The 26849-nt window shown below is 42.8% G+C and overlaps 1 long non-coding RNA gene across 1 annotated transcript in view; it reads left to right on the plus strand.

Moving 5' to 3' along the window:
- The first annotated feature begins 598 nt into the window (after nucleotides 1-598).
- LOC123506433 overlaps nucleotides 599-26849 on the plus strand; it is a 30167-nt gene continuing 3916 nt past the window's right edge. The window contains exons 1-2 of the long non-coding RNA XR_006675424.1: nucleotides 599-652; nucleotides 15151-15189. This is a non-coding gene — a long non-coding RNA (uncharacterized LOC123506433). The remainder of the gene's footprint in view (nucleotides 653-15150; nucleotides 15190-26849) is intronic.

Here is a 26849-nt window from a genome sequence, read left to right on the forward strand (position 1 = left end):
CTTGTGTATTCAGATCCAATTGTAAGCGGAATATGTTAGTAGGTGATAGATTCCTGCCTGCATCTATTCTCCACATCCTTCTCTCTCCTCCTTCTCGTGTTCCTAATCTTGCTCTTCTATCTGACTTTCTCCTTATTCGTATATTTTCCCATTGTTGCTGTCATTGCCGTTCATATACTCCCACTCCTCTTCCTCCTCTTCCTCCGTCTCCTCCCTCCTCCTCCTCCTCCTCCTCCTCCTCTTCCTCCTCGCCACATTAATGCCGCCAAACACTTGTCTCGTGGCGGCTCGAGACTCCGCGAAGCTTCGACTCACGCCTCAAGTCTCTCCGCCAATCACGTGGCTTCATCTCCTTATTGAACAAACCAATCAAAATCCAAGCTCAAATAGTGTTGCCAGTGGAGTATTTTAAGACCTGGAATTAATCCGCCTATCATTTTTCGACTCTGAGTAATGCTAGCCAATTAGGTGTCTCGCGTTAGCTCCAGGGCGCTTCGTGAACCTTGGATTTGAAGCTTCGGGTCAACTCTCGCAACATCCCTTGCCTTGTGTTATTGAGGGAATTTTATGACGTTGCACATCAAAGCCTCACCAGCCTCGACAAGACCCGCGGGAAGGACTAACGGGAAAGTTAACTCATTCATATTTTGAGGTATTTGTGGATACGTCTTTCCTTTAACTAGTAATGTATTAAATGGAATGATCCGCCCCGCTACTCCTTTCCTTCTCTCCTCTCTCATTCTCATCTTGTTTCCGTCTCTCCCTTCTCACTTCCCAACACTTGTCCTCTCCAGCCTCCTCTTCCTCCTCTCTTTCTTTCTCGCTCTCCCATACCTCGATCCTTACTCCCATCCCCTCCCGCCTTCCTCCGCCCGCCCAGTCACTTCTTGGGAGCGGTGCTATTAACGCCTCCCTCACTCTAAACAATAAAAAGAGGGAAAGAGAAAGAGGGTTAAAAAGAAGCTTGAAAAAAAGAGAATTTTGGTTCCTCATCCTCAAAAAATTAGTGGGAAAACACTACACTGTTTGATTTTTCTTTTTCGTTTCCTCCTTTTTTTTTATTTCTCACTTAAAACAAGAGTATAAACACACGAAGATTCTCCGGCTCCGCGGCCCCGCCTGCTGTATTGACTTTTCAAATATGAGCCTTTTGATCACGCATGAATTATCAAATATGCCCACGTTTTCTGAGGGTTTTCAATATAGCGCGACTTAATTAGGAAGATTGGGACTGAGGTGTGAAAAGGGCCCTGGAGTGCGGGTAATCTATCCAAAAGCCCCGGAATTCTGCTGCCCCGCTGTAAATAGGTGATGAACGGCACTTGTCTCTCTCCCGCTGCCCTCCAAGAGAGAGAGAGGGAGAGAGGGAGAGAGAAGAGTCGTAGAAGGCAATTGTATACAGACTCAAGGAGGAGGAGGAGAAGGAGGAGGAGGCGGAGAGGGTAGGTGGTAATAGTGGTGATAGTGGTGGTGTCGAGAGAGAGAGAGAGAGAGAGAGAGAGAGAGAGAGAGAGAGAGATATTCTTTGTGCATTGATAACCTCATGGTGTTAGATGAGGGGTGGGGCAGTGAGAGATGAAGCAGAAGGAGGAGGAGGAGGAGGAGGAGGAGGAGGAGGAGGAGGAGGAGGAAAGAAAGAGGGAGTGAGTGAGAGGAGAGACTGAAGACTGAGTAATAGCTTTTGTTTCTTAATTATCTCTTCCTCCTTCATCCCCCCAATCCTCGTTTCTCTCTTCTCTCATCGTGCAGTCGCCTTCCTGCGCCGCGTGTGTATGGTGTATGGGGAGGCTAATGGGCAAATAGAGCAGTATAGGAGGCCGGGGTTCTCAAATAATGGGCTCTGGGTACGCTCTGTCGGAAGGGAAATGGCTAACGGGGGAACCCAAAGCTTTTAAACGCCAGGAAAAAAAAAAAAGTGTCCCAGGAATGAATTTGAGATAAAACGATGATTTGCTTTCTTTTCCTTTCCTTTTTTTCTTGGGTTTGTTTTGGGGGAGAGTCATTTTGTGTGTGTTTCTTTCTCTTTCTCTTTTCCTCGCTCCATTAGTTTTTTTTTAGTGTGTGTGTGTTTGTGTGTGTGTTTTCATATTTATTCCTGGTTTTCCTTTCAGTTGTTTGTTTGGTATTTAAATTTTTTTTTGTGTTTTTTTTTGTACTCCTGGCTTCTGTCTGTTCTTCACATTGTTCTTCTCTGTTGTCCTTTTTCCTCTGTTATTTTTTCTCTCCCTGTTTTGTTTGTGTTCATTCTGTTTTATTCTCCATCTATTTTTTGTCTGTATTTCTCTTTCTCTGTGTCTGTCTCTCTGTCTGTTCGTCGTATCTATATTTTTTTTTTTCATTCTCTCTTCTGTGTTTTCATTTTCCTTTATCATTTTTGCTTCTCCTCACTGTTATTCTCTCTCGTTTCCACTGTATTGGTCAGTCATGTATTTTTTTTTCTTTGTCACTGTGTCTGTTTGTCTTTCTTTTACTCTCTCTCTCTCTCTCTCTCTCTCTCTCTCTCTCTCTCTCTCTCTCTCTCTCTCTCTCTCTCTCTCTCTCTCTCTCTCTCTCTGTCGTGACGCAAGCAAAGAATCAAGACAATTTTCCTTTCTTCAGATTTCAGTAATTGTAATATTTAGGAAGACTTACCACACTGACCCTGTCCCCCTTACATCCCTTAACTCTCTTCCCCCTCCTTTACATCCCTCTTATCCTTCTTTTTCCCCTCCTTTTTCCCCTTTTCTCGTGCCCTTCATTGGCTCTCCATAGACGGATGATTATATGTCTAGGGAGAATGTCAAATTGGTCTCCTCAAGTTTAGTTGCAAGTTTTGGTCATGGTGAGAGGTGGATGGAAGTGTCGCGTGAAGGAAACTGGCGTGTTATTTATCCTTGCCGTCTGCTTGTCTGTTTCTGCGCGTTGCTCTCTCTCTCTCTCTCTCTCTCTCTGTTTTTGTTCACTTTTCCCTCGTTTTCTTCTCTTCTTCCTCTCTTCTTCACTATATTTTCTTCCATCTCTCCTCATGCTTTGCTTTCTTTCGTTTCTCTTTTTCTTTTCATTTACTTTTCTTGTTCTTCCTTTTAGTTCTGTTTTTTTTCTTTTTCTCTCACATTTGTCTTTTTTTTGGGTGTTTTATTTTTTTCTCCTTTGGTTTATCTCAATGTTTAAGAGGTCTCTCTCTCTCTCTCTCTCTCTCTCTCTCTCTCTCTCTCTCTCTCTCTCTCTCTCTCTCTCTCTCTCTCTCTCTCTCTCTGTTCCCTTCACTTATTAACTAATTCTCCTTCTTCCTCTCCTTTCCCTTATTCTGTACTCTAATTTTCTCCTTCTTCTTCCCTTTCTCCTCTTCTTTTCCTCTCCCCTGCTTTCTCTCCCTTCCCTCTTCTTTTAACCTATTTCATCTCATTTTCTTTCATTCACACCTTTATTCATTCCCCCATGCACTCCTTATTCCCTCCATTCTCTTCCTCATTCCTTCTTCCTTTCTCTTTCCTCTATTTTCTGTTCCAACATTCCCTCCTAACACTTCCATCATAATTGTCTTCTTTTATCTTTATTCCTCTGCTTTATTCCTTCCACACTTTCCTCTTCTCTCCTTTAATCTTCCTTCAATTCTTCCCTTTGTATCTTTTCTCCTCTTTCAACTCTTCTTCCTGTGTCTTGCATTTTCTTTCTCTCCTTTTTTTTTCTATCCCCATCTCTATCCTTCCTTGTTCTCTCTACGTTTTCTCCCTTTCTTCTTTTTTTCGCTATATCTATTCTCTTATTCCTTTATGTGTTTTTCCTTTGTATTCTTGTTTTCCATCCTTCTTTGTTTTTCTCCTTCCTTCCTTCCTTATTCCTCATTCTACATCATTTCGTCACTCTTCATTTTGAGTTGTAGCTCTTTTTCTTTTCTCTTCTCTCAACTCTCTTCTGTTCCTCCTTAGTGTGCCTCTCTTCCCCTTTCAGCTTCTTCCTCCTTTCCTTCCTCACTTCTCTCCTTCCTTTTCTCTTTTCCCTTCCTCCCTATCCTAACCGTTTCTCATTTTTCACTTTCCTCCTTTCCTCATTTTTTTTCTTCTCCATTTGTTTTCATTTATGGTCTCTCTCTCTCTCTCTCTCTCTCTCTCTCTCTCTCTCTCTCTCTCTCTCTCTCTCTCTCTCTCTCTCTCTCTCTCTCCTCGCTTATCCTGTCTCCCTCCATCCCTTATCTTCCCTCTCTCCCCTCCCTTTTCCTCCCCTCTCCCCTCTTTTCCTCCCTCCCTCCCCTCCCTTTCCCTCCATCCCGTCCCTTACCCTCCTTCCCTCCCCTCCCTTTCCCTCCCTCTCTCCCGCGACTTCGTTCAAACCGGCAGATTGTTTGCGATTTCTAGCTAATTCTCCAGCACTCGGAAATAATTTGTAGCCGTGTGGAATCTCTCTCTCTCTCTCTCTCTCTCTCTCTCTCTCTCTCTCTCTCTCTCTCTCTCTCTCTCTCTCTCTCTCCAAATAAATGCAAATGTTCGACTGTAATCCATATTCATTTTCTAAGCTGTCATGAAGTGTTAACAATTAATAGACGATTAAAATGCCGAGGCTGAGCGTTTAATGAATATCGCGTGTGTGTGTGTTCCTGTATTGGCCGCCCCTGATTCGCTCTTGTGGCCGTGGTGGTGGTGGTGGTAGTGGTGGAGGTGCTTGTCGTGGTATGTGTTGCATCTTCGTTTTTTTAATGATGCTGTCTGTCGTGGTGGTGCCTCTGTGTGTCTTGTGGTTGTGGTGTTGGTGGTGTTTTGTTTTACGTGGGGATGTACTGCGCGTGTTAATATTTTGGTGGTGTGTGGTGTTTTTGTGTTGTTTTTCTCTCTATTTGGTATACTTTTGTGTGGGTTGTTCGTGTTCTAGTGGTGTTGTGGGGATGGTGTTTGTTAGTGTGTGAAATGTACTTCGTTGTTTTAGTATTGCGTGGTGTTGTGGTGGTGACGATGCTTTGCTTGTGAGTAGGAAGTACATGGTGGTGGTGTCTGCTGGTGTTAGTGGTGTATGTGTGTGACGTTGTGAAGGTGATGTCTGATTCCGTTAGTTCTTGGTGTGTTATGATGATTTTGATGATGTCTGAAGTACCTAGTTACGTCTTTTGTTGTGGTGGTGTTGCTGGTGGTGGCGGTGGCGGTGATGGTGGTGGTAGTGGTGGTGATGGTGGTGGTAGTGGTATGGTCTATACTATTCTAATCACGTTGTATCGGAATCGGACCTTTGATTTCCTTTATTGTGTACACCATTAATATTGCAATGACGTATGGACTACAATTCACTGTCTTCCATTACTCTGCTTGTTTCCCCCGCCACCCTCCCCATTCACCCTCACACACACTACCACCTCCCACCCACCCCCTTACATTATCCTTCACTATACCGGATACACTATACTCTATCACCCTTTCAAAATCATTATACCAGCAACACCATACCATGCCATACTATACCTGACTGTATCGTTTTGCCCTAATACACCAACTCACTACATTGATCATCACCATTACATTAAGCTTACTCTAGGAAACGAGATCTGAGCACCGCAACACCACCATCACACATCATCACCAATACAATAACCATCACCATTGCGCTAAATTCACTCAAGAAATTAAGAACTGAACATCACAACACCATCAAACACCACCATCATCATCACCACCACAACATCACCATTACCACTATAACTTTCACCTCTATTTCACCATTACTACAACCTTCACCACTTCTATCACCATTGCTACAACCTTCACCACTACCACCACCGCCATCATTACCATCACAACACCATAATCACCACCACAACACATCGCCATTACCACTACTACTTTCATTACTACTACCACCACCATCATCATCACCACCACAACATCCCCATTACTACTGCCTTCACCACTACCATCACCATTACTACCACCACCACCACCACCACCACCACCACCACACAAACAGACTCAATACAGCAAGCGCTTCTCTCCTCTCTTCGCCTCTCAGTCAGTATGTCACATCGACGTTATATTTCAAATGGCACTTTATATTTTGTAATTTATTCAGTTCGTGCTAACAGGCGGCCATCTGCTGGGCACGAATTAGTCATTTCTTCCTGTTGGCTTGTAATTGTCAACGTGTATTGTTTACCTGCATGTATTCACCCCCACTTTTAGCTCCCTGCCTCCCCCTCGCCCCTCGTGTCTCTCTCTCTCTCTCTCTCTCTCTCTCTCTCTCTCTCTCTCTCTCTCTCTCTCTCTCTCTCTCTCTCTCTCTCTCTCTCTCTCTCTCTCTCTCTCTCTCTCTCGCCTGTATACTTAACCGTGTGTACGCCAAGCACTTCAGGGTGTACACACACACGCTTGTTGGCGCACACGATCAAAGGGCTTGTGTTTTGTCCTGTTTGCTTACGTGTTTTATGGGTGTTTTGTGTTTCGTGTCTGTGTATTACTGTGTGTGTGTGGGGTGGGTGGTGTAAGGGGACGGGTGTGTACATATCAAAGAGCAGGTTACACATATACATAATCATTGTACATAAATTCTTATTACATTACACTTTCTCTCTCTCTCTCTCTCTCTCTCTCTCTCTCTCTCTCTCTCTCTCTCTCTCTCTCTCTCTAACTACTCACAATTCTCGCTTGTTATCTCCATTACCTTCATTTTCCTTCCATTTACTACCTTATCTCCCTTCGTTTCACTTCACGTGCTCCTCACCCTACACGTCTCCTCCATTCCTCACACCATACCCCCTCCCCCGGCCCTCCCTCTCCTCTCTGCCATTCTTTCCTTCCATGCTCTCAGGAACAATTATTGCTTTTCCTTTCCCACAAAATGAAATTGGAGGGAAAAAGCCTGGGAGAGTGATGGAGGAGCAGCAAAATCAATTGGTAGCAGGGCGGAGAACTCCATTTGGCTTGACAGGAAGCCTCGCCGTGTATATCTAATTTATGTGTGCAATATTGCCAGCATTAACATATATGAAATATGTATCCCAAGGCTTCTCGCTCTCGCTCTCTTTCTCGCTTTCCTTCTCTTACTTCTTACTGTTCATTTTTTTTCTGTCTTGTCTTTATTTTCTTTCTTTCGCCGTTCCTGTCTCTTCTTCCTTCGTTATAATGGAGAGAGAAAGATGGAAGGATCGAAGGATGGAAGGAAGGATTTAAAGAGATGGAAATGCATTGTTTTGTCTTGTCTTTCTTTTTCTTTCTTTCACCGTTCCTGTCTCTTCTTCCTTCGTTATGGTGGAGAGAGGGAAGGATGGAAGGAAGGAAGGAAGGATTTAAAGAGATGGAAATGCATTGTTTTATTTTGTAAGTATTCTTGATTTGTTTGTCGTGCATTTTCTTTCCTCATTTATTCTTGTACTTCTTACTTCCTTCTTTATTTCTTTATTCTCGTTACCTTCTTTCTTAAGTGTTTCTTTCCTTCTTCATTTTCAAGTTAATTTCCTTGTTCTTGGTATCTCATTTATGTTTGTGTACTTTTCTTGTTGTTATTATTGTTACCCATTTTCTTTCTCTCATTCTTTTACCATTTTCATTTTTTTCACTTTCTTCGTCTGTTTTTTACTCCTTTAAGTCGAAGAAAGGAAGGAAGGAAGGAAGGAAGGAAGAGGAACACGTGCATTGTTTTCCATGTATTTTCATTTTGTTTCTCCTACTTTCCTGTATTCATCAGTTTTATTTTCCCTTCTGTTATTTTTTTCCTTTTTTTTTATTGCCGTGTCTTTGTTTACTTTGTCTTCTCTGCTTTTCCTCCTTTCCTTAAACTTTATCTCTTTCTCTCGGCGGAATTTACACTTGCTACATTTTCTCAATTGTCTTTCCTCTCCGTCTTTCCTCCATTCCTGTTTCATCGTCTTTTAGTTATTTCCACGTTCCTTGCTTCCTCCTCCCATCTTGTTCCTTCCCTTCTGTTTCCTCTTATACCGTCTTGTTGTTCTCTCTCTCTCTCTCTCTCTCTCTCTCTCTCTCTCTCTCTCTCTCTCTCTCTCTCTCTCTCTCTCTCTCTCTCTCTCTCTCTCTCCATCTTCTGTTTCCTTCCTTCCGCCCGCCTTCCTACGTTGGCCGCCCTTCTACCCTACTCTATTTCTTTTGTCTTCCCTCTTCTCTCCAAGTATTCCGGTGCATCCTCTCTCTCTCTCTCTCTCTCTCTCTCTCTCTCTCTCTCTCTCTCTCTCTCTCTCTCTCTCTCTCTCTCTCTCTCTCTCTCTCTCTCTCTCTCTCTCTCTCTCAGCCCTCTTCCTCTTCAGTCTCTTGTTGCAAATCCAGTCCATTCTCTCTCTCTCTCTCTCTCTCTCTCTCTCTCTCTCTCTCTCTCTCTCTCTCTCTCTCTCTCTCTCTCTCTCTCTCTCTCTCTCTCTCTCTCTCTCTCTTGTGAAATATATTGTACTTCTTCATGTTCGCTTCAATTTTTTCTCTTTGACTTTTAACGCGGGGGGTTGAGAGAGAGAGAGAGAGAGAGAGAGAGAGAGAGAGAGAGAGAGAGAAAACTAGACAGGAAGATACACAGAAATAAAGAGATAAACAGACAGACAGACAGAAAGAGATGAAAAAGAGAGGAGGAGTAAAGGGGGGGAAAGGGGAAAAGGGGGGGTGGGGGGGAATCAAGGTGAGGGTTAAAGGTGTCCTGAATTGACTAGAGGATTGAGTTACCTTTTTTTCCTTAGAGAGAGAGAGAGAGAGAGAGAGAGAGAGAGAGAGAGAGAGAGAGAGAGAGAAACAAATACGACACATACAATACTGAAATCTTTCCCCTTTTTCTCTTTTCTCTCTTTCACACTGTCCTTTTTTTTCCCCTCCCCTTTTTCTTTTCTCACTCCCTTTTTAGGTCTGATATGCCTCGCCAGTGACAATTTTCGAGTCGGAAACTTTCAATCTGGGGTTCTGGAGGCTGAGCGAGTAATCCGAGCGCGACTTTCGAGCGTACCTTCCACCTGTCTGGCTTACCTGTCTCTCAGCCTCACCTGTCCACCTCCACCACCGCCGCTGACTGCCTGAGTGCTACTACATATCGTGAATTCTTACCTGTACCTCTTTCCTTACCTTGATTGTGTTTTATTTTTATTTTTCATTGATTTTTTTTAAGGAAAGTTTTTTTTTCTGGCTCGTTTGATTTTTTTCCCCTTTTTGTTTGTTTAAGTTGTGTTTTGTTTAGTGTTACGCCTTCCGTGAATTCTTACATGTGTCTCTTTCTCTTGATTGTGTTTTGTTTCTATTTTTTATTGTTTTTTTTTATAAGGTTGTGGTTTCTGTTTTTTGTACGTCTTGTTTTATTTCAATTTTCACGTGTTGGTTTCTTTGTATTTTGTTTTGTTTTCTATTTATTTTTTTTCTTAAGGGATGTTATTTTGTTCTTATTTTGTGTGTGACTTTTTTTTTGTTATGTTCATAGATTTCTAGTGTTGTGTTGTAATGTTTTCCATGTTTTGTTGTTTTCGTCTTCGTTTTTTATTCTATTGACTTTTTTGTATTTTTATTTTTTTTTTTCGAGTTCGGATTGTTGAATTTGACTTTTCTTTTCATCTCGTTTATTTTATTTTATTTTTTTTATTTTTACAGTCTTTATTATGTAAACAAATTTACTGGTGTTTTTTTTCCTCTCACGCTCTCACAATTTCTTTTGCTGTGGGAAATGTCAATGAGTATGTGCGTCGCTGCGTGTATTCGTGCATGGCATTACATGGAACCAAACATTTTCCTTTCCTTGTATTTGTCACGATGCACCTCTGACAGAAGGTGTAGTCATGGGTAAAACTCATTATTAGCATTACATTTTATACTTTGGGTTTTACCTCAAGTTTAGGTCCCTTGGAAAACTGTCAGCCCTTGAAATCTGTAAGGCTGTCAGCAGATCAGAGAGAGCCAAGAATTGAAGGAAAGTACTGAACACATTGGAATGTTGAATGTCACTATTATTGGCTATGAATGAACGAAATTGTAGGATCCTTAATTAACTCCAGAACAGGTATGGGCTCTTGTTAAACCAGATAAGTGAGATACAAGTTTTATTTACAATCTCATAAGACACCAGGATTAATGAGGCAGTTAGAAATTTATGTCACCTTACTATGTATCGTCATCGCGTTTTGCTACTCAAATGTACAATTTCAAAAGGCAAATAACAAAAGTAATCAACTATTTAGAACCTTTAATTAAATAACATCATTTATTAATTACTCACCAAAATTGCCACTGGTTACTGAAACACGTGTCATTAGCAAGGAATTACGGCAGATACTCTTGCTACGCTTTCAATCTCGCAGCCAGGTAAACCTTTCACTGTGTCTTATTACCCAGCGGAGCAGGCAGAGGTGGAAAGAGGAGGAGGGGAGGCAGAGGGAAGGGGGGGTGAGGCTCGCTTCTGTATTCTGGTCTGTGCTCGGCGTCGACATTAAGTTTGTGGTGGAAGGGAGAGCAAGCTGAGGGGGATGTCACTTGCAGCCCACCGCTCCTCGCCCCACCCCCCAACACCCCCTTCTGTTGCTGTTACCTCCGTCGCTCCGCTGACCTATTCATTGGGGCACTTCAACCTGTTTTATGGCGGGGTGAGGGGGAGAGTGAGAGAGGGAGAGGAGAGGTGAGTGAGAGGGAGGTCAGGGATTGAGGTGTAGAGGAATTCGACATGAACATTGCGCTGATAGGGTGATTATTATAGTGTGTGTGTGTGTGTGTGTGTGTGTGTGTGTGTGTGTGTGTGTGTGTGTGTGTGTGTGTGTGTGTGTGTGTGTGTGTGTGTGTGTGTGTGTGTGTGTGTGTGTGTGTGTAGGTGGTGATGCGCCTTGGTGGTGATGCAGTGCAGTGTGATGAGTGTAGTGAGCGTGTACAGTGAAGGAAGGAAGTGTGAGAATAGTGTTAAGGGGAAAGGAAGGGGACAAGTTTTCAAGGGCACCGTGGACCTTGCGCTGAGGGGAAGGAAGGGCTGTGAGGGGAGACGCTGCCTTCACCTCAGGAAAGAAAACTCAGGTAGTGGAGGTGGTGGTGATGAAGGGGAGCTACACACACACACACACACACACACACACACACACACACACACACACACACACACACACACACACACACACACACACACACACACACACACACACACACACATGCATATTCAATTTTGACAGTTAAAGGAAGCATATATACATAGAAAATTATATGAAACTGAACGGTAAATGGTAAATGGTTAGTTTTCATCAATTGTTAGCTCTACAGTATGCAACATGTTAGAAATTAAAGTAGAAATTGAGTGTATATTGTTTGTGATGTGTAGATTTTTTTCTTATCTCTTTTTCTTATTTATTTTCCTTAATCACTTGATACATTTTACTTAATTTTTTTTTTCATGGCTTGTATTTCTTTAACTCCTATTCTGCATATTATTTGTATCAGGATTCTTATTTTATCGTTTCTTTACATCCTTTACGTCTTCTTTCCTCTTCTCTCCCCTCTTCTCTCCTCTCCTTTCTTCTCCTATCCTTTATTCTCTTCTCTTCTTTCCTTTCCTCTCCTCTCCTCTCTTCTACTTCCCTGTCTTCTCTCTTCCTTAGTCGCCTCGCTTTTCTTGTTGCCTTCACAAAAAACAACTAGAGGACACTGTCAAAGCACGCGATACGGAGAGGTAGTGTGTGTGTGTGTGTGTGTGTGTGTGTGTGTGTGTGTGTGTGTGTGTGTGTGTGTGTGTGTGTGTGTGTGTGTGTGTGTGTGTGTGTGTGTGTGTGTGTGTGTGTGTGTGTTTTGATTTCTCTTGTTGCTTGTGATGGTACGCTAGTCTCAGATATTAGAGGAATCAATTAATTGGTCTCTTTGCCCTGATACTACTACTACTACTACTACTACTACTACTACTACTACTACTACTACTACTACTACTACTACTACTAACAGTGCTGCTTCTGGTACTACTACTAGGTGTTGATCACTGGCATTGCTTCAGGCCTCGTGGATAATCCTGCGTCATTAAGATCAGCTGCTGTAATCGTGCGGAGGTGGAGTAGATAGCTGTGCCGGTCATTTTTTCCTGGTTGGGAGGAGGGGGATGCTAGGGACAGGGAGTAGGTAGTCTGAGTTTTTTGGAGTGTGACTATTTTTTGCGAGTGCGTTCGTCAGTACAACAATGTTCATGTACGTGTGTGTATGCATTGACTGCCACTCACCCACCCACACACCCACACACAAACACACACACACACATATGTAACAAATTCTCTCATCCACGCACACTGACACATCACTACGCCTGCACAGTCCTTGCATGCCACAGTCCTCCTGACCAGCTCCACCTCAGCTACACCCCAGGCCAGACTCATGACACACCGCAGGCATCCCCTTAATTACTGCTCTGCTCGCCTCCCCCTTCCTGATGCACGCCGGGAATGCTCGCCTCACACACGGCTCGAGCCTAGGTGGGATGAGTGATGCCAAGGAAGCTCCCACGTGCTTACCTGCTATTAAAAGAGGTTGGAATGTATAAGTTAGATATCACTGATGCTGTGTGAAGTTAATTATTCAGTCAGGTAGGTAGTCAGTGAATCAGTTTGTCATTCATTTGGTTAGTCATTCAATTAGTCAGTCAGTCAGTCGGTTAATTGTTCAGTGAGTCATTGAATCGATAAGTTTTTCGTTCAGTAAGTTAATCAGTTAGTGGGTCTGTCATTTAGTCGAATAGTCAGTTAATCAGGTAATGTTCGTATATTTTACTCACTCAAAAAAAAATGTATATAAAAATCACAGTTAGTTGAAATTCGTAAGCGTAAACCAATAAAATAATAGAATAAAAGAAAATTAATCTGGAAATACACACAAAAAGGTTAAAACACAATACGAATTATCTCTATATTAATTCAAACTGGTAATATTTTATAGGTACAACTCTCTTAAATCCACTACATCAGAAAGTAATAAAGTAAAAAAGTCACACTGAATCAAATGGAGCATTACAGCCTTTACATTAAATAGGGGCGAGGATGTGAATGGGGACGAGATAGTTAATAGGGTGAGAGAAGGATGAGTTGGTGGTGGTGGCCGTGCAAGGAAGAGGTGGACGCAGGATGAGGTGCTTTTCATTTTAAGTAAGAGAGGAGGAATGACAAAGGGCAACAAAAGAATAAAGAAAAATGCCCACTCAGTTGCCAGTCTCCTTAAAGGCCCGATAGAATTAGCCCTCCCCCCTAAAAAAAATAGGGAAAAATGCGCATTCGTGTATTCATCTTTGGTGAAGAAAAGTAAGACAAGGAGGGTGAATGGAGGGTGAGGAGTAATGGATAGGGTGGTTGATAGCGTGAAAAAAAAATGAAAAGGTGATGGTGGTTGTGTAAGGGTGAAATGTTGAAAAAAAGGTGAGATAAGAGAAGCTGGTGAAGTAAAGTATGACAAAGGGTGAAGGAAGGGTGAGGAATGATAGTTGGGGTGTTGATAGAGTGGAAAATGGATGAAAAGGTGGTGGTGTCCTTGTATGGGTGAAATGTTAAAGAAAGAAGAAATAAGGGAGTTTATAAGGTGAAGGAAGGGTGAAGGGTAAAGATCCATACTACTTAAATTCCTACTTATATATTTAAAACACACTTAATATTATACAACACCTTACACTCCAACAACTTATAAGAAAGAAAACCAATGATAGAAATAAAGAAAAACTAAAGAAATACTTAGTAGTGAAAAGAGACGAGTTTTGTATGGTAATTGAACGTGCAAATAAGAAAAAAAGGAAAAGGTGGGGAAAAATGAGTAATGGCGTCCTGCATTCGTCTCTACAGCACGTCACTAACTAAATGGTCCCTAAAAAGCGCCATTTACCCTGATGTTTGTTAGGTTAATGTGGTACTTATTACGGCGGACATTTGTTCTATGTATGTATTATATTTTGGGTTCACTCGTAATGCTAGTGTTTTGTTGTTGATGATGTTGTTGTTGTTGTTGTTGTTGTTGTTGTTGTTGTTGATGATGTGGTTGATTATGCCTGTATTTTTTCTCTTTCTTCGTCTTTCCTTTGTCTTATTCTTGTTTTGTTTCTTTTTCTTTTCTTATTTTACATTATATTATTTCTTTTCTCTCTTTCTTTCTTTTTTTTTTCTTGTTTCTTTCTTTCCTCGTTTATTTATTTGCCTTCTAGTTTTCTATTTTTGTTCTTGTTCTCGTGTCCTCGTTTTTCCTCCTCTGTCACCATCACCACCACCATCACCACTATCACCATCACTATTAACACTCTCATTACCTCGTACTTTGTGATTACCTTTGTAATTCACCCCCCCCAAGTGACTCTGTTCCTGCGTCACTCTAATTAATATCTTATCCCCAATCACACATTCCAGTGACTACATGTTTTCTCCCTCCCATCCCTGACCCTTTCAGTGTTCACTCTTACCCTATTCTGCAGCGCCCCTCCACCTTCTCACTCACCTTTAACTTACCTTTTTCATCTCCAGGAATTCTCACCTGTTGCTTCTGTCAGGTGCTTTTTAACCCTTTACCCTATGTTTCACCCTACCTGGACCTTTTATCGATAGTCTTTCATCGTTTTCTCACTCTCTACCTCACCTTGATTTATTAAGTTTGTTTTTATTATTAGATTATTTCTTTGTCTCGACATTGTCTTTTTTTTTATTTCTTTCACTTTTTTATTTTCTCAACCTGCACATTATTTAAATCTATCACTTTAGTTATTTTTCTTCTCATATATACATAATTCCATCGACTATTCACCCTTTCCTAGCTCTTCATTCCTTCTGGGAGGAGGTGTCATCTTAACAGCCTTCACACATAAACTCACCCTTCTCTCACTCTTAAACGTACTTCACATACTCACCTTATCACTGAAGTCACCCTTCCACCCATCACCACTCACTCTTTCCTCACCCTAATCATTTTCTGGTCTCGCTTTTCTGCCACGCCTTACCCTCCGTCAGTCTGTCCCTTGCATAGCAGCCGCCACCTGTTCACCCTTGTCTCACCCTATTATTCATATCTCACCCCTTTTCGTCCTCATCTTAATTAATTTATAGGCTGCTGCGCTCCATCTAATTTATTGAGTGACCTTTTTTTTTCTATATATCCCCGGTAAAATTTTCCTCTTCTATTTTTTCGTGATTTGGGACAGGGCGTTGATTTAAGGAAAGGAATGATGTCTGTGGGAAAAGAATAGTTTTGGATATTATCTATTAGGTGTTTTTCTAATTGATTTGTTCTTTTGTCTTTGCAGATTGTTCGGTTTGGTGCCCGCGTCTGTGGTTCAGTAAGTGTTATTATTATTATTATTATTATTATTGTTTTGTTCTCGTCATCATCATCATTCTCATCAATCCAGGAATATACAACTAATAGACACCGTTTTCTTAAATATTTCCACTGATTTTTTCCAACAATTCTTTTCTATTTCCATCTTTTTTTATTAATCCTATCCCACAATTCTTACTTTTAATCATCATCCTTATAAATTCCAGAACGAAAAAAAAAAGAACATATTACTTTGCTCTCTTTTACTTATTTTCTTTTCCCACTTTTTTTCTCCCCTCATGTTTACTCATCCCTACAACCTCGTAAGGAGAACAGTAAATAACTAAGAAGGAAACAAGTGAGAAAGAAAGAGAGATTAAAAAAAAGACTAACAAGACTCAAGCAACATTATTAGTGAGGTGAAGAAAGACGTTTAAGTCCTGAACCCAGAGTGGCACGCTTACCTGGCCGCCTGCCTCATTAGCATGCTTCTCACCTGCATGTAATTACCTCACCTGAATATATCGAGACGTCCCCACAGTTGCAAGGTGTTAAGTTGTGCTAATTGGCGCCTCAGATTTACCTTGAACGTTGATACGGTTACGAGAGAGAGAGAGAGAGAGAGAGAGAGAGAGAGAGAGAGAGAGAGAGAGAGAGAGAGAGAGAGAGAGAGAGAGAGAATGTTAGGTTAGATTTATTAACACAGAATTTTTCTCTTGTACGTGTTTAGATTCTCAATGAATAAAATTTTTGTACTGACTGAAAAAAAGATGTAGAGGAGGAGGAGGAGGAGGAGGAGGAGGAGGAGGAGGAGGAGGAGGAGGAGGAGGAGGAGGAGGAGAAGAAGAAGGTGGAGAAGGAGGAGGAGAAGGAGGAGGAAGAGGAGAAGAAGAAGGAGGAGGAGGAGGAAGAGGAGGAAGAAGAAGAAGAAGAAGAAGAAGAAGAAGAAGAAGAAGAAGAAGAAGAAGAAGAAGAAGAAGAAGAAGAAGAAGAAGAAGAAGAAGAAGAAGAAGAAGAAGAAGAAGAAGAAGAAGAAGAAGAAGAAGAAGAAGAAGAAGAAGAAGAAGAAGAAGGAGGAGGAGGGGAATGGGAAGAAGAATCTCATTTTTAATAGCTGCATTATTCTCTTTACAATCTTGAAAAAAAAATATTGCAGTTAGTTGACTCTCTCTCTCTCTCTCTCTCTCTCTCTCTCTCTCTCTCTCTCTCTCTCTCTCTCTCTCTCTCTCTCTCTCTCTCTCTCTCTCTCTCTCTCTCTCTCGAGTACCATTACATACCATTACCACCATCACCACCATCATTTATTATTATTATTGTCCACTTGAACAACTCAGACCAAACACACACACACACACACACACACACACACACACACACACACACACACACACACACACACACATAGTACTCAGAACACCACCAATTTCCAGGTTGGGTAATGACACACAGGTGAGGGCTAAGGTGTTTGTTAACCTAGACAGGTGTGTACATGTGAGTGTCTGGGAGAGAGGGAGTGTTGGAGCAAGAGAGAGTCAGTAAGGTGTGTGTCAAGTCTATTATCACTTTGTCGTGTAATTTAAAGCGACCTGGGAATTACGTGACAAATGCCTACTCGGTGACTTGTGTTTGGTATAAAGAGCTTCGTGGAAAATATTAGGGAGGGGAACACAGAGAAAATACATATACAGGTAGATGGTTTGTTGACTGGTTCTGGCCCCTCTATTGGCTCGGCGCACCTGTCCTTCCTTACCTGTTGGATGATTTACTGTCGAGGAGGAGGAGGAGGAGGAGGAGGAGGAGGAGGAGGAGGAGGAGGAGGTAAAGGGAAATAAGATGTAAGTGGTTTGTCTACTTACGCTTACACACACACACACACACACACACACACACAATCAAACTTGTTCATTTTACTGTTGTGTTTCCTGGAAGCAATCATATTTTTGTCCTTTTATCCTTTGAGAGAGAGAGAGAGAGAGAGAGAGAGAGAGAGAGAGAGAGAGAGGACGATGGTGGAAGTAGATTTGAAAGAATTAAGAAACAGATAAATAAATAAATAAATAAATAACGAAAAAGAATAAGAAGAAAATCACTGGAAGAAAAAATGCTGATATAGAAAGTTACATATAAAGAAAACAACATTCTCTCTCTCTCTCTCTCTCTCTCTCTCTCTCTCTCTCTCTCTCTCTCTCTCTCTCTCTCTCTCTCTCTCTCTCTCTCTCTCTCTCTCTCGTGATTAACAGCAGGTAGGTGACGTTGATTATCACACTCAGGTAATGATCAGTGACAGGAACACAATAATAATGATCGATTTATAAGGCTATTGTGTCCCCTGTGAAGGTGTTGGATTCTGTTCATTACGGAGGCCGCTATGAAGAGTGCTGATGAGAGAGAGAGAGAGAGAGAGAGAGAGAGAGAGAGAGAGAGAGAGATGTGTTCATTTATAGTGTTCATATCGTATAGAAAGGGCGTCTCTCTCTCTCTCTCTCTCTCTCTCTCTCTCTCTCTCTCTCTCTCTCTCTCTCTCTCTCTCTCTCTCTCTCTCTCTCTCTCTCCCACGCACTGCTCCCCCACGACCTTCCAGTTGCCCCCAGCGACCTCTATATAATGGGGCCTTCTTACACAGATTGAATTTCAAAAAGGATGTTGAGAAAATGATATATTACGTTTGATTGAAGGAAGAGAAGGGGGCTGAGATAGAATAGATAGACGGAGGAATGGTAAAAGAAGCGTGGATAAGGATATAGAGGGAGAGGGAACGCAGACAGGTATAGAAGTGAGGGTGAAGGGGGGAGGGTAAGATGGGAGATGATAGTCAGAGTAGGTGGGTGGAGATGAATGTGTATGGAGAGGTGAGGGAAAAAAAGAGAAGGGGGTGAGGGAGATAAGGGAGTAAAGTAATGCTAGGTTGCAATTGGTGTTAAGGGAGGTTGAGACGATGATAGGGAAATGAGATTGAGTGGAGGAGAATAGGGAGGGATAAGATAGGAGGACTGGTCAGTGAAGAGGAGATGATGAGGAGAAAATGAGGAAAGTGTGGAGAGTGGGAAAAAATAATTATATGGGAAGGAGAGAGAGAGAGAGAGAGAGAGAGAGAGAGAGAGAGAGAGAGAGAGAGAGAGAGAGAGAGAGAGAGATGAAAGGGATGAAAACGAGAGAAAGGGTTGGCTGGAGGGACAGGTAAAGGCGAAGGGAGGAGGTGGCCACAGGTGTTCTACAGGTACAGGTCAGCTCGGAGCAGGTGAGAGATGGCACGGCAACCTCCACACGTGCATCGTATGTAAATCCAGGTTACGTAAAGGACCATTATGTAACCTGGGAAATGGGAAATCTACTCTTGTCTTTGTTTTTCTTGTCTATTGATATTGCTATTCTTATTATTATTTTCGAATTATTTTATTATTAAACACACAAACAGTGACTTTTATAAACACGCCTTGCGGAACCTTGAAGTAAACATTTATTTTCTTATTGTTTTACCTCCCTTCAGGACCTAAATTCATATTTTTTCTCATGTTTTTTTCGTAGTTTACAGAATCGAGGTGAACGTGAGAGGAATAAAGGAAAAATTATGAAGAAAAAAGGAAGAGAAGGAAGAAGAGGAGGATTAAAACAAGGGCAAATACACAAAACACACTAAAAAATATTAAATAAAAGGGTGCGAACAGAAATTAACAAGGAGTAGAAGGAGGAGAACGAAAGAGAGAAACAAACGGGGGAGGATAACTTAAAGAAAGAGGAAAGAGGAAATCAGGGGAGGAAAAGAAAGAGGGATATTTAAGAGCATATAATGAGGAATAAACAATTGCAGACTTGTTGATCTTAACGAGACTTTGGAGGAGGAGGAGGAGGAGGAGGAGGAGGAGGAGGAGGTGGTGGAAAAGAGAAAGAGGAGGAGGAGGAGGTGAAACAAAAGAATAACGAGAAGACAAATTAAGAAATCCGAATAAAGAGAAAAAAAAGACGAAAAAGAAAGAGGAGGAGGAGGAAGATTCAAACTAAAGTAAAAGAAGGGAAGGGAAGGGAGAATAAAGGAGGGAAAAAGAGGAGGAGAAAAAACTGAAGTAAAGAGAAAGAAATAAAATGAGGAGAAATCAGAGTCGCAGTGAAAAAGGAAGGAGAAAAAGGAGAAGAAAAGAGAGGAAAGGAGAAGTAGAAAAAAAAAGAAGAGGAAGAGGATGATACTGGAGGATAGAACACTCGAGATAAAAAGGAAGAAAAAAATAAGACAAAGACGTAGACAAGCGGATAAGAAGAAGAAAGAAGATGAGCAAGAGGAGAAGGAGAATGCAGGAGAAGGGTGAAAGGGTGACATCAGCGGTTCGAATCCCATCATGTTAACCGGAAGCCCACACAAAAGGAGTCGGCAGAGGCGGGTTGGTTGCTCTGCGCGGCTCGAGTCAATGGCGCGGGGAGGGGGAAGGTCACACGCCTGTTACTTTTGTTTATCTTGCTTGCTTTTGCCTTTCTTCCTGCCTCTTGCAACTCCCTAATTTACCTGATCTGCCTCCTGTTACCTGTGCTCCTCCATGCCTCGATTCCTTCATGCTTTTCTTCTCTACTTTTCTCCCTCTCCATCCCCCTCTCCCTCCCCCTCTCCCTCCCTTCACCTCACTCCGTAATTTTTCTATCACTTGGCTAATTTCTATTCTTGTCTCTCAATCTTTCCTTTTCTCTCTCTCTCTCTCTCTCTCTCTCTCTCTCTCTCTCTCTCTCTCTCTCTCTCTCTCTCTCTCTCTCTCTCTCTCTCTCTCTCTCTCTCTCTCTCTGATTTTGTTGTCTGTTGATATGTGTGTGTGTGTGTGTGTGTGTGTGTGTGTGTGTGTGTGTGTGTGTGTGTGTGTGTGTGTGTGTGTGTGTGTGTGTGTGTGTGTGTGCGGCTGATTTGCGTATGTGAAGGTACAGATGTGCGAGGAGCGTTTTCTGTACGTATGAGTGACTATGATTCACTGCACACACACACACACACACACACACACACACACACACACACACACACACACACGTGAAACCGAACGGGGATAAGTAACCATGCATAAAATATAAAACGAATAAGACAGGCGGGGAGGACTTCGACGACAGAAATAGTACTGTATATTAAGTCCCCTAGAGAGAGAGAGAGAGAGAGAGAGAGAGAGAGAGAGAGAGAGAGAGAGAGACTGAGACTTGAGGGAGGGGGTAGACGGGGGTATCTCTTTTATCTGTCGGAAGATAATGACACACTTTGACATTTTGCCTTGAAAGGAAGGCTTGCCGTAGGACATCAGTGGCAAGGCGGGGAGAGCGGGAGGCGGGAGGCAGGAATATTTTATCAGGAGGCTTGACAAGGGTTTCTATCTTAATGGGATCGTTACCAGACTCCGATAGTGATCCCAGTTTACAGCAGCGGTGGTGGCGGCGAGGCGGCGGCTGCGACCTGGAGAAGGGGAAGAAGGGGGTGTGCGGGGACCAGAGGAGAGGATGATGGGAAGAGGGAGCGTCTGGGAGGGCAGTCAAGGCAGGCACTAGAGGAGGGGGAAGGCGAGGTGCAGGGACCAGAGGAGAGGATGATGGGAGGAGGGATCGCCGTGGAGGGTAGGGAAGGCAGGCACGCAAGGAAGGAAGGTTTTGAGGGAAGGAAGTTTGTGGTGATGGAAGAAAAGTACGTGAAGGAAGGAAGGAAGGTTATAAAGAGGGAAAGTTTCAATGTATGGAAGAAATGTTAGTAAAACAAAGAAGGAAGGAAGGAAGGGAAGGGGGTGAAGTAGAGAAGTTTGAAGGGATGGAGGAAATATTGATAACAGAGAGGAGTGAGGAAGGAAGGGAGTAAAAGAAGAAAAGAAGGAAGGAAGGAGTGGAAATTTAAATGGAATGAAAATAATATGGGTATAATGAGGAAAGAAGAAAAAGAACCTGATATATTATGGAACAAGGCAAAAAATAAATAAATAGGAAAGAAGGAAGGATGGAAGTAAAAGGGAAAATGAAAGTAAGTAGAGAAAAAGAATGTAAAGGAAAGGGAAAAGGAGAAATAGCTTTGTCAGAATAGGTGTAGCAGTAGAGAGAGAGAGAGAGAGAGTGGAAGGAATAAGAGGATACAGTGATGGGTGTAGTGCAGGTAAGTGTGTGTTTGGTGTGGTGATGGTGATGGTGGTGGTGGTGGTGGTAATTAATGAAGTTTACCTGTGGATGTTGAAGAGATGAGACGTGCTGCAGAGAGAGAGAGAGAGAGAGAGAGAGAGAGAGAGAGAGAGAGAGAGAGAGAGAGAGAGAGAGAGAGAGAGAGAGAGAGAGATAAACAGAAAGAATAAATGAAAAATAGTGATGTTGATTGGATCGTAGAGTGAATACTTTTTATCAGTTATCTTTATTCTAATTTCTATCATTATTCTGAAGAAACAAAAAGTATTATTCCATATTTTCTAGCTTCAGAAACTCTCCATCTCTTCCTCTAATTCATCCTCCTTCTTCCTTTCTTTCTCTTGTATTGCCTGATCCTCGCTTCATTATGTTTCGTGACTTCTTTATCCACACTCCTTCCTTCCCTCATGTTCCTCCCATGTACCACCTTCCCTCACTCCACTGCTCACTCCCTCCCTCCGTTCCCTCCTCTTCCTTACCTTCCGATCATCTCTTTCCTCCTGTTTTTCCTCCAAATCTTCCTCTACACCTCTTTCTGTCTTTAAACTCACACTTTTTCTCTCCTTGTTATCTCTCTCAACATTTCTCCCTCCTTCCTTCAGTTCTCGATAACTCTTCCCTCCCTCCCTCGCTCCCTTCCTCCATCTCAACTCCCACATCTCAAAAATCTCCTTGTTCCCTCCCTTCTTTGACACCTCATGACCCTTTCTTCCCCTTTCTCCCTCTTCATATCTCTCCCTTCTTCCCAGCATCACTTCTCTCTCCCTCTCTCCCTTCCTGCATCGCCGCGTCACTTCGTCTCCGCCTCCGTGACGCGCCTCGCTAATAATTTATCGCTACTTTGATATGCAGATTCGGCATCGCCATGAAAATATTTCTTCTTGGCGTCAAAGCATTTTTAATTCTCCTAATAACAAATGAAAGTATTTTGCGTGTCGACACCTTTTTTTTCCCCGAGTACACCCAATTACTAGGGCAATATATTCCCTAATTTTTTCCACCCACGGTCGATGAGTCACTGACGTCACCCGGATGAATTACAATTGTTGATGAATTAGAGCCATGACTCATTATGGAAAATATTTTAATGAAATGGCTGTTTTTGGACGCCAGTGTAATGATTCTCTTTATAACGGCGAGTTGTGCGCCGCCCGACCAGCACCACCACCACCACCACCACCTCCAACACCACCACCACCACCACCACCACCACCACCACCACCACCACCACCACTGACGATATCCACTCATCCTACTATGTTTGTTACTATTACTGATCGCTTATGTCTCCAGTCCTCCTCCTCCTCTTCCTCCTCCTCCTCCTCCTCCTCCTCCTCCTCCTCCTCCTCCTCCTCCTCCTTCTCTTCCCAACTTCTCCTCTTCCTCCTCCTTCTGTTTTTTCTGCTTGCCTAGATCATATATTCTAATGATTTTGTGTTTTTCTTCCCCCTCTCCCACCTTCCCTCCCAACCAGCGAGTGTCGGCGTGTCAGTAACAGTCGCCGCTCAGTAGCCGCGTGTTTGTCCAGCGCCGTGTACATGTGTGTGTATTTTTCAAGCGGCCATGATCGTATTTTTACCAGTAGTCTTGTAGGTATTTTGTCTGGTAATTGTTTCTTCAGGTAACGTCTCAACCTGTCAGTACATCTCCTCCCCTTCCCTCCCATCTCTTCCCCTCTCCTCTCTTCCCTTGTCCTTCCCATTCTCCCTTCCCTCCAGTCTTCTCTTCTCCATCTTTCCCCTTCCCTCCCTTTTTTTACGCTTTTCCCTCCCTTTCTCTTCCTTCAGCACCCTTTATCTCCCTTCCCCTTCTTCCTTCTCTCTCCTTTCTTCCTCTTCTTCCTTCCTTTATCCTTCCTCCAATCCGTTCCTTCCTTTCTCATTCCCGTCCTTCTCTCCCTTTTAGAGTTTTCCTTCCACTCCTTCCCATTTTCCTCCCTTGTTCTTATTTTCATTCATCCTTCACCTTTCTTGTTCCCTTTCTTCTCTCCTTTCGAATCCTCCTTCTCCCTCTTCTCTTTTCCTTTTCCCTTTCCCTTTCCTCTTTTATCCTCGTTTCTCCTTGACTCTTCTCATGCTCCCCTCTTTACCATTACTTATTTATATCTTTTTTATCTTCCCTTATCATTTCTTTATCTTTATCTCTCAATATCCTCACATCTTTACATTCCTCTCCTCAATAACCCCTTCAGGGCTGGGACACATTTCTACCTTAAGATTTGTGTACGATTAGACCATTTTATTTACATTAGGAAGGGTCTATGGAGGTCAGAAGATTAATGGCTTGACTCTTTACAATTTTAAACCCCCGCATAAGTTTCTAAAGATGTACAAAATCACCAGTTAATAAGTAAAATAAATCAGAAAGGGCGTCATGGTACTGAAGTCGTTAAACAATGTAACATATGACATAAAACCCTCGTGTGCGGCAAAAGGTCTGCTGTTTCTTGTTCGTCCGAGGTGTTTCTGTATTTCCTTTCACCTCTCAACCCTACACTGTTCCTCCACCTTTTCCTCCAACCAGCTTCTCAATCCCCTGGTTAAGCTTCAAACCGTACACAAGTCTTTATTTTCCACTCAAGGCGTTTCATTGCTTTCGACCTGACAGGGGAAGGTGTCGGGGGGTGGAGGGGAAAGGGGAAGGAAGGGGAGTGGTAAGAGGAAAGGTGTGGTGAAGGGACGTGAGTGTAGGAGGGAGAGGAAGTGAAAGGGAGATGAAGAAGAGGTAGGACGGGAGAGGGGAAGAGGTGAAAACAAGGTGGCTTAAGTTTTTTGCATTCGTTTTCTTTTCCTCCTCCTCCTCCTCCTCCTCCTCCTCCTCCTCCTCTTTTCTGCTTTGCTGTCCTGTCTCTCACACTGTAGTTAGTATAGAATAGTTAACCAAGCAGCCTAGTAAGGACACCAGGGTCTGTTGTTGCTTGGTCTTTCCTTTGTATTCCTTTGTATTCCTCCTCCTCCTCCTTCCTTCCTCCTGTCCCTATCACCTGATCATCACGCCGGTTAGTGGGTAGAGTCCCTCAGGAGTCTTCCTTGGGAGAGAGAGAGAGAGAGAGAGAGAGAGAGAGAGAGAGAGAGAGAGAGAGAGAGAGAGAGAGAGAGAGAGAGAGAGAGAGAGAGAGAGAGAGAGAGAGAGAGAGAGAGAGAAGGAAAAAAAAAATAAGGTTGCTCTGGAAGGGGAGTATTGAAGAAAGAAAATTACCAAGTCCTTTGTTTTAAAATATGGAGAGAGAGAGAGAGAGAGAGAGAGAGAGAGAGAGAGAGAGAGAGAGAGAGAGAGAGAGAGAGAGAAATTATTATGTTGACAATACAAGTAACCTCCCTCTCTACTCTCTTCCTCTCTCTCACTCACTCACTTTCCTGACTTTCCCTATCCCTTCATCCTCCCTTTGCCCTCCCTTCTTTCCTCCCTCCTTGAGAATGGATGGGGCTGCCTTGCTTCACTCCAGGTGTGTCTCGATAATTGGTTACACCGGTAATAGAGAGCTCCGTGTGTCGTCCTCCATCCGCGCTAGAATATGGCGCGTATAACTTTCTGCGCGAGGAGGAGGAGGAGGAGGAGGAGGAGGAGGAGGAGGAGGAGGAGGAGGAGGAGGAGGAGGAGGAGGAAGAGAAGGAGAAGGGGAAGAAGCGAAGATGTGGGTATACCTGATTGGAGAAAGAGAAAGGGGTAAGATGATGATGATGTTACAGAGAGAGAGAGAGAGAGAGAGAGAGAGGGGTAGTATGTATTGTGATGGGTTTAAGAGGGAGGCTATATGGAGGGAGTGAGGTAGTAGGAGTGGTGGTGGTAGTGGTGGTGGTGGTACTTCATCTCACCTGTCTGTAGTAACCTGGTATCTAATTAGAGGAGACGCAGGTGAGCTTCCAATGTCTTATCCTGCCTGGTCTTTACACGTCTTAGTTTGACTTCAGTGTGTGTTATTGCTTTGTTCTTTACGGCTTGTTTTCTTCATTTGTTGTTATTATCAATTATATTTCCTCTGTTTGTATTTTTCTGTCTTATTTGTGTTTTCATATTTCATTTTTGCCTATTTATTTCTTTTATTTACGTGTGTGCTATCTATCTATCTATCTATCTATCTATCTATCTATCTATCTATCTATCTTTTATCCCTTATTCTCCATCCAACTATCATTTCTCTCCTTAACAACAAATCTATCCCTTCATCATCCTCCTTCTTCTCCCTTCACCACCACCACCACTACCACCGTCGCCGCCACCGCCGCCTCCGCCACGCCACCTTCTCCCCCTGACATCAGTATTGACACTAATGCCTAAACTTTTATGAGGGAGTCCAGGGTCTTGTATTGTTCTGATGAGGGGCCATGTATAATTCAATACAAAAATACAATACATACATCCAGACGGAGAGAAAGGAAAAACACAGCCATGGGGAGGAGGGGAGGGGTTGGCTGAAGAAGGCCGGGGGAGGGGAGGGCGGTATCTGAATAAGTTCTTTCTGCTCAGTTTTAATTCCTTCTGCTACCCAGTGTTGATTTGCCCGGTTCAAAAACGGTCAATATTTATCTTTGTGATTTCGTAAAAGAATGCATCTATTTACTATGCCCTGTGTACCGAGGCGAATGGAGAAAAATGCTCCGAATAGTTTTGAGAGGCTCAGGATGAATATTAATGGCCTGTATGAGGAGTATAATGCAGCCTTCCTTCAACAAACAGTGCGCGCAGTGTGTTTTGTGTGTGTGTGTGTGTGTGTGTGTGTGTGTGTGTGTGTGTGTGTGTGTGTGTGTGTAAGACTGAGTTTAGGGTAAGTGAGGATTGCAATGTACAGGTATTATTGTAGATACTTACATAACTGCTACCTTCACGTGCTTACCTTACCTGACTGCCTTCACCTGGGGTTCAAACTTCCCATCAGCTCAATCAATCACACAACATAAACCAAAGCCAGCAGAACACAAGGGAAACTTAAACTAACACCACACACTTACTGAACACATCAGGGAAGGGAACACAGCGCCGCCTGTCCGCCATTCCACAACTTGAGTGAAATCTGAGCGAGGGGAAGGCGAAAAGGCACGTTCTCACATCCTCCTTAAAGTGTCTGTTGGTGCAGCCGATACTCCCCACCAGGAACGCTGTTTGGTGCATGTGGGTTGTGTTGACTCAGCCAGCAAGCTACAGTCCCAACAAGTGGCGTGATTCATTGTTGACGTCAATCTGTTTATCGGGCAGGATGCGAAGGAGAGGTCAGATATTATATTTGAGTTAGAGATGGCAGTGTGTGAGGTGTTACAGTTTTTTTTTTTTTCTTGACTGGAATTGCTATGATTGGTTCATGGGAGTGTAAGATGCTTAGTCTTGTTTTATCTATTCATTTACTTATCTATCTTATAGTGTGAGGTGTTATAGTCTTATTTTTTTTTTTTCTATTGACTGGGATTGCTATGAAGGGTAAGTAAATGTTTGATTGGTTTTAGGAGTGTGAGATCATTTACTGATTTATTTCTTGTACCTTTGATTTGAATGACAGAAAACTATATCATTCGTTTAGGTAAAGTACTGTTTGGTGTGTAGCCTTCTTCTTTTACTTCTTTATTGACCAGTGTT

This window comes from Portunus trituberculatus, chromosome 20, assembly GCF_017591435.1.
Source record: "Portunus trituberculatus isolate SZX2019 chromosome 20, ASM1759143v1, whole genome shotgun sequence".
Classification (NCBI taxonomy): Eukaryota; Metazoa; Arthropoda; class Malacostraca; order Decapoda; family Portunidae; genus Portunus; species Portunus trituberculatus.